Genomic DNA, 9043 nt, shown 5'->3' on the forward strand with positions numbered 1-9043 from the left:
CTTTAGACCTCCATGCGCACATCCCATGTGCCTTTCCCCGCCCCACAAAAAACAAACAAATGAATGAATAGTAAAAACTCATCGGAGGCTAAAACCCACCATGGTCGTGGCAAATAGGATGGGTGCAAGGTGGAAGGGGCAGCTTGCACACCGGAAGAGTCCTGGTTATTGGCTGCACAACAACAGAAGTGTAGACGTGCGATGTACATTTAAAATAGCATGGTAAGTTTTGTGTTCTTTCTAGTTTATAACGTAGTGCGAGAGAATGGATGAGTGATATACTTTGTGCACCATTCCCAAAGTCCGGAGTAGGAGGAGCTCCTCCACGGCAGCTGTGGCTCACAGGTGTGGAGATGAGAGGCAGCAGGACAAAGGTCAGCATCTCAAGGGTGAGCTAAGCTTCTGCTTTCTACATACCAACAGGCATGCGTTTGCATAACACACACACACACACACACAGAGAGACTTTTATTGCATTTTGTTAGTGCACGTAGGCATGCATGTGCCAGGCACTCACGTGGAGGTCAGGAGACAGACTGTTCCTGGAGAGGAGGGAGAGGTCCGTTCTCTTTCCACCAGGTCATTTCAGGATTGAATTCAGACAGTCGGGTTTGATGACAAGAATCCCTTTCCTGGCTGAGCCATGTCCCCCACCCCTTTCCACTGGGGGTGAGGTCACCACTACTAGTCCTTTCTTCACAGTAGTCTAGAGTCAAGACAGGCAGATCGCTGAGTTCAAGGCTAGCCTGATCTACATAGTGGGCTCCTAGACATGGATACACAGTGAGACTCCTGTCTCAAAAAATTATACTTGATTTCTCCCTCCCTCCCTCTCACCTTTCATCTCCCCCCCCCACGCCGCGTGTGTGTGTGTGTGTGTGTGTGTGTGTGTGTGTGTGTGTGTGTTTGGGTACATATGTGTCACAGCCCACATGTGGAGGTCACCTTCAGGAATTAGCACAGCTCTCTCCCTCCACCAGCAGGTCCCAGGTTGTCATGGTGGTGGCAGCATCTTACGCCACAGCCATCCCACTGGTCTACCACCACAAGCCTTAGCCTGTTACTCTGCCTAGGAAAGGGTGGCAGGCTCCTTCCACGACTTGTTATTTCTGCATGCATGCATTCGATATTTTCTGAGTTCCCCCTCTGTTTCGGGCATCTGGCAAGTCCCTGCAGGGCGGCAGTGAAGTGGACAAATGCTTACAAGATTCCTCTTTCTGGCTGAGAGCGGGAATGTCCTAGCAGTGTCTGCATCTCCCAGCACCACCTTCGATCACTCACCAGTGGGAGAAAATGGTCAACCCTAGTGGTGCCAGGGCCAGCTCTGAGGCTCAGTTAATCACCCACTCAGGGTCACCTTTTGACTCCAACAGAACTTCACTGAGTGAATCTCTGAAATCCAAAAGAAGAGGCCCGCCTTGAGAACTCATCCCATAGCCACCTTGCCCTTGTTCCAATGCTGCCCATGTACAGAATGGCCTCGCGCCAAAGCTGTTGGACACCGCAGAAACTGTGTGGGGTCATGAGCAAGAATTTGGTTTAAGAAACTAACAAAAAGTAGCTGTGTGATTTTTTGGATACTACAAATTTTATAATTTTGAACCTCAGTTTCCCTATTTGTAAAAGGGAAATGGTAGCAGCACTTCAAAGGCTATTACAAGGGTGTAAATCCACAGGCAGCTAACAGTCAATTGAAAACACAAGCCGAGCAGGAGCCCAGAGATCCTCTAACTCCTCATTCTTCGGTGAGAGAGCTGAGGCCCAGCTTCAAAAGGCAATAAACCGCAGTTAGACAGAGCTAGTTTGAAATCTTGGCTCTACCCTTGTCTTCAGCAACTTCTAATCTGTGAAATGTAGCAAGGTTGTTGCCAGGACTAAAGGAGCTACGTTAAACTCTTGGCATCAAAGCCTGGTATAAAATTCTTGAACTTAAAATGTTTCTTTGTTTCATTCCTTCTTTCCCCAACTCCCAGTCAAACTAGGTCCTAATTTGAACATACAGGCCCCAGGATCAGCAATTGACCTAAGCCAGATGCAGGCTAGGGACCTAGGCAGATTGCAACCACCGGGAGTCCCTGTCCAGGGGCAAGCATACTGCAGTTTGCTGGTCTGTAAAAGGTGGGAGTAGTAGTGACTACCTCTAAGTGCTAGTGTGAAACCTGTGCTCCTTTTGAAAATATCTGGTAAGTGTTCTCTTCCCCTTGGATTTTTGAGACAGGGTCTTGCTCTGCAGCTCTGACTGTCCTGGAGCTCATAGAATCTTCCAGCCTCATCCTCTGAAATGCTGAAATTATAACCACATGCCACTACGCCTGGCTTAAACGTCTGGTTTTTTTGTTTGTTTGTTTTTTGCTTTTTTGTCTTGCAACCATGGCTCTAATCAATGAGACTCTCCAGTAGATAAGCGGTAATGCTGGTATTTATTTATCAATTGCTCCATGTTTTTACTTGTGTGTCAGACTGTTATCACAGCTGGGGTTCACAGGATTCAACAAGACTCTTGCTCTCCCATCCCTTACAGTGCAGAAGAAGCACAGTGTTTGTTAAAGGGCTAGCTTAGCATGGGCTCTGTTCCCAGCACAGCCCGAAAACAGGCCATGGTGGCACCTGCCTGCAACCCCAGCATTTGGGAGGTGGAGGTAAGAGGGCCATAAATTCAAGGTCATTGTCTGTGGAATATGATGTCACCCAGGGCTACATGAGACCTCACTGCAACAAAAGCAAGAGATAGGTCGTGGTCACAGGACTGTGGGCCAGTGACTTCAAGGACAACCTAGCTAGTCAGCTCTTAAAGGTCTAGACTCTGGGACTGGGGAGAGAGTCAATCAAAAAGTTCTTGCCATGCAAACATAAAGACCCGAGTTCGACCCCCCAGAACCAACTCACCTCTCTCTCTCTCTCTCTTTCTCTCTCTCTCTCTTTCTCTCTCTCTCTCTCCCCCAAACAGATGCGCACACACCCACATAAATATGCACGCATGAGCTTGCATCATGCACACATATGTATAGACACGGAGCTGGACAGTTGAGATTGCAGTAGGCCCTGCTGGTTTGTCATCTTGTATAATCCTTACCCGTCCTGTGTTCCCACACAATAGTGGTCATCACACTTCACTCATGGGCTCCCCTGTGTGCTAAATGACTTTGTTTTGGTAATGAGACAAGGCTCATGGGAGGTTCTCTGTACATGCTTGTTTAATTAATAAAAACAGAGCAGCATTCAGGCGGGAAAGTGACTTTCGAGCAGAGGAAACAGAACATGAGCAACTGAGCGCGCTCCCTACACTCGGCTCACCTGTCTGTTGCTGGAAGTAGTCCCAACAGTCACACCTGGAAGAACTCTTCATTGAAGGCTCTTGGTTTGTAGGTCAAGAAACTCAAGCCAGAGAGAAAAAGTAGTTGCCAAGCTAGGAGGTAGAATAATGATACCTAAACACAGGACTGGAGAGGTGGCTCAGCAGTTCAGAGCACTGGCTGCTCTTCCAGAGGACCTGGGTTCAATTCCCAGCACTCACATGGCAGCTCACAACTGTCTGTAACTACAGTTCCAGGGGATCTGACACCTTTACACAGACAAAACACCAGTGCACATATAATAATAATAATAATAATAATAACAACAACAACACACAAGCATGTCCATATTCCAAGCTCTAGAATCTATGGACATCTGATGTTATAGATCAGAGGGACTTTGCTGAGGTGACAGTTAAAGATTTTGAATAAGGAAGACTATCTCGGTTTATCAGGATGAGTCCTTGGTCATCACAAGTTCCTTATGAGAGAGAAGGAGGCAAGAGCGTTGGATGTTGGGGTGGTGTGCACCAAGGAGCCAGGGCATGTGTGTGTGGCTAGGACCTCCACTCTCTCTACACGCCCTTCTGATCTGATCCCTTATTTTCCTGCTCTTTGTCCCAAGCACCAAGTTTGCTACTTCCAGCTTTGATAAAATGCCCTCCTCCCACTCCTGTCTTTAGTGACAGGTCAGAGAGCCTTGTCTTAGCAGCAGAAGTCAGGGTGTAGTCAGAAAGCCAGTGGGAACCTTTGGCAAGAGGTCACCTTTCGGCAAGATGCACAAACCTAGAGAAAGCAGCCTAGGGTAGAGGAATACAGCTGGGGTCCTTCGGAAGATAAGCAGCTCAATGGTCTTAGATTCTCCCTGACCCCATCTACCCAGGCAGGGGAGGTCTCCTTCCCAGCTGACCCTCAGCTACTCATGGCTCCCTTGCCTCTCGGGCTCCATCATCAGGGTGGTTCTCAGCTTCTAGGAAGCCCTTCCTGAGCAACTGGAAGAGAATGGGTTTTCCTCCAAATCCTTTGGTGTCTGTCTTCCCACACATGTTCTGACACAGATGTTAGAGACAAGAGGACTCAGTGAGCAGGCACCCGTGGGGAACCCACAGTCGGTGACGACCTCCCTTACTTCATGGCTGAGGTCATCTCCACCACCAGCCTTCTGGGACAGCCAGAGTCCCACGGGGCCCCTGTTGACATGATTGAGTAGCGGCACTAGGTTGAAAGTGTTTCTCAGCGTATGTATGAGATTATAGAAGGACTGACCAGACCTCCAGAGCCATCCAGAGGCCATAATCATTGTGGTACTTGTTACCAAGTGACAAAATAAGAGCATTTGAGAACAGGGGACCCCGAATGGGACAGGAAGTGGTCACCGTGATTCACTGCAAGCTTTTCTGGCAGTGTCACTATCAAGAGTGACACAGGCTTTGGAGAAAGTCACTATGCAGAAACTGGAGAGTGGGTGGATGGGGGAAGCTCAGAGGTGGGACCAGGAAGCAGTACAGCCTCCTGCTGTGTGGGCATTTCCAGAACCTTGGGGCCAGTCTCAGCCTCAATCACGGTGAAAATACCTCTCTAAAGAGAAGGATGATCCCTAAAAGGCAGCTTCTCATTGCTTTCCTGAACTGCAGATTTTATTGGCAGAGTTACTGTTTGGCAGGTCACTTTACTTCTCTCTCTATATGTGTGTGTGTGTGTGTGTACCTATATATAAGCCTTACACATATCTCTATAATATATAATGTAATAAATCTATTATATATATTGTGTGTATATATTTTAGGGACACCAAATCTGTAGCTACTAGTAAGGTTGTCATGAAAATCAAATAACACACAGGCACATGCATGCATATACACACACCTCAAAATAAAGATTTATGGTGGTAGTGGCGGTCACTGTGTTATTATAATCAGATACTCTCACAAGTGGATGCCTTGGTCGAAATCACTGGTTTTCAGGTGAAAAACAATCTGAAATATGAAAGGTTTGTGATGTCCCCGGGTAGTGAAACGGAAACACAGCTGGACCTAAGAACAGCTCTGGCCCTTTCTGTCTGTCTTCCCCTGCTCCTCCCTTGTCTGTCTCACTATAGGGAGGTCATCACCTATGCATGTGATGTCAGCTAATTCCCAGACAAGATTTGCAAAGTGGCTCCGTCTCTAGGCTCTCCTGCCATTCAATATGATTCCATTGCTCATCAGTCCTGCTGAGAGCTGTTTCCAGCTGGGAACGGCAGCTCATGCCTGTGGTCCAGCTGTTCAGGGGGAGAGGTCAGCCAGGACAACAAGGAAAGACTTCATCCCAAAGGCAGCAAGACTCCCCAGTTGCTCATCTCCAGCCCACCTCTGGGGCAATCCTCTGAGATGCAATCTCCCCCCCCCCCAGGACACCCATCCACCACACAAACACCATGTCAGCCCAGCCCTTTCCACACAGCCTTCTCTAGCAAGTTCAACAACCAGCAACCAAAAAACACTCGAGGGAAAAGACAGTATCCTTCTAGCCCATAGGAGGGTCCTTCAAAGCATCACCATGTCAAAAATTGTAAAGTAATTTAATTCTAAGCAGCCATGGTTTCCTTGTTTTATGTCAGGCTCACTTCTAAGGGCTGTCCAAGAAACATCTTTATCTTTTTCTTGGGAAGCATGGAGAATTCCTTCTCAGCTACCATGCTCCCTGGACTTCACCTGACCTCAGATAGCTCAGGCAAGGTATGTGCAGCTTGGGACAGGATCCCAGGCACAGGCTGACCTTCTCAAATACAGTCATTGTGGGGCTGCCTGGCCAGCCGGTATAGCAGAAACAGTGTGTTTCAGGAACAGTAAGAGACTCTGTCTCAAAAAAATAATGTGGAGGGGGCTGGAGAGATGGCTCAGAGGTTAAGAGCACTGGTTGTTCTTCCAGAGGTCCCTGGTTGTTTTTCCAGAGGTCCTGAGTTGAATTCCCAGCAATCACAGCGTGACTTACAACCATGCATAATGCAATCTGATGCCCTCTTCTGGCAAGTAAGCATACATGCAAGAAGAATACTTTATATATAAATAAACAAATCTTTAAAAAATAATAATAATGTGGAAACCCATCGAAAAGACACCCAATTGTGTTGCTCTGGTCTCCACATGTACACACAAACACACACTCACATGTGCCTACATACAAGCGCAAACACACATGAATACACACATAAAACTGTTTTTTGAAGTTAGGCATTATGATGCCTGCCTGCAACTCTAGTACTTGAGAAATGGAGGATCATGGAGGATTAAGGCCAGCTGGGTCACGTGAGACCTTATCTTAGTTTGCTTACTATTGCTGTGATAAACACAGAAAGCAACTTGGAGAGGAAAGGGTTTATTTCATCTTACAGTGCAGTATGAGGGGAAGTCAGGGCAGGAGCTCAGGTAGGGCACCCAAAGGCAGGAACTGTGAAGAGACCGTGGAGGTGGTGCTGCCTACTCGCTTGCTCTCCATGGCTCATTCAGCCTGCTGTTGTCTATCCAGGTGTGACAGTAGCCACAGTGAGCCAGGTCCTCCCACATCAATCACTAATCAAGAAAACGCACAACAGACTTGCCTACAGTCCAGTCTGAGGGGCACAGTTTCTCAGTCTTTCCTGATGTCTCTAGGTTTGTGTCAAGTTGACAAAAACTCATCAGCATGCTGGACGGTGGTGGCGCACACCTTGAACCCCAGCACTCGGGGGGCAGAGGCAGGCAGATCTCTGTGAGTTTGAGGCCAACCTGGTCTACAAAGCGAGTTCCAGGACAGGCTTCAAAGCTACAGAGAAACCCTGTCTCAAAAAACAAACAAAACAACAACAACAAAACTCGTCAGCAAAGTCCTCCATCTTAAAGAACAAAAACAGGGCTGAAGAGATGGCTCAAACGTTCAGAGAACAGATCCTCTTCCAGAACCAGGGTTTGAGTTCCAATACTCACAGGGTGGCTCACAATCATCTGAAACTCTAGTTCCAGGGGTTCCGATGTCATGATCTTGTCTCCACACGATGTGCACAGACATACAAACAAAACTCCCGTATAAACAAAAAGAAATAACCAAGTATTATCTATCTTGATTACTGGGAGGGGGGGTGCCCTCCAAGGAGATTTTGTGCCCTAAGCAAGTGCTTCACTTGCTTTACCTTGGCCCTTGGTTTACTTCTTTGTGGCACCAGAGTCCAACGTGGTCTCTAGAAGCGTATTAGGTCTGTTTTCACAGTTGGATGAATAGATGGAAGTGGAAAACACTCCAGCCTGGGAATGTGGGACTCTCTAGTGTTCAGAACCTCCAGCTCATCCCTGCATGATCCAGAAAGCCCCATTCCTGTCTCTTCAAACCCCACCCACTCAGAGAATCTCTGAACAAAAAGAAGGCACCAAAAAGCCCAGTTCTGCATTCTTGGTGGCTACAGCAGCTCCTCCGCTGAAGTTGCGAGCGGCCCAAGAACCCACCTAAAGCATTCAGCTTTTGACCATGCTTGGGCACAAACCCCACCTGTGGCTAGCACATCATCACCCCTTGCCTGCAAGCTATATAATCTCCCTGCTTTAGTTCAGGTGTGTGGCTTCTTCGACCTGGAACTCTGGGTCTGGAGAACCTACCTGGGAGTTACTTTGCTTGAATAAACCTGTTCTACTTTTTCAGTTCGGTTTGATCTGGTTTACTGCATGTCCAGGTACAGAAAACCTATTCCTAGTCCAGGTTCTACCACTATTTATGCATTCAGCCTCAGTTTTCTTATATGCAAAATGCATTGGCTTATTCTTGCTGCAAACACTGTAACACCCACAGATACATCAGTGGATCAAACACCGAGAGATGGACACCAGTTGGCTCCTTGCCCTGGCAGCCGCTCACTGTTGTGTAAGTCTCCTCTGAGATTAAAACATTCCATCCTGCAGGGGAGCTCCTTAAGCAGGGAGGTAAACAATTAAAAAATAGCTTCAAGAATACCCTGAAACTGACCAGATTCACTAGGCCACTGCCTACCAGAGTAAACAAAGCTGGGAGTCCGCCTCAGAGAAAGAGGAGCTGAGGCAGCAAAGCAGACTCAGGAGAAAACCTTCAAAGAAGACTGACCCTAGATCCGCTGTCTGGGAGACTCAGACACCAGCCGTCTGCCCAGAAGAGATTTAGACAAACTACAGCATTGGGAAAGGACACTCTCCAACCTGTTGAGCTGCCGGTAGGCTGTGCGGTGTGCTCCAAGTTTGCGGGGCCTTGGTGATGCAATTGTCTTTGAGCATTTCTGCTCCCGTAAGTAACCCCAGTAAATCTCATTGATGGTGTCTGTACTCTGGTCTCTCATGGGTTCTCTACGTGGGACCAGTAGACACAACACACTTGCTTCATCTCCCCAGGAAAATGTTGGTACACAACGCTCACCTTTGAGGGAACTTAGGCATTTCTCCCTGACACATTGGGGGTTTGGGCACTGTTGTGACGTTTGACGAGAAAAGATAAGTGGTATTCACTGTCTACCCTAAGACCCCTCCCACATTCAAAGATGGAATTGTTTTCATATTTATTTTAAATATGAAAAAGCCACTAAACATATGAACACTAACTACACACGGACGGGATGCTGGGCTGTGGGTGCAGCTTCCTGCTAGGATTCCAGTCGTATGGGGCACTTACTAGCTAGCTATATGTTCTCTGAAGGTTACTGAACCTTCTGCTACACAGGACCTACACTAACAGCTCCATGGCCTTGCAAGTTGACAGATTACTATGTAATCTTAATC

This window comes from Myodes glareolus, chromosome 7 (assembly GCF_982192425.1).
Source record: "Myodes glareolus chromosome 7, mMyoGla1.1, whole genome shotgun sequence".
Classification (NCBI taxonomy): Eukaryota; Metazoa; Chordata; class Mammalia; order Rodentia; family Cricetidae; genus Myodes; species Myodes glareolus.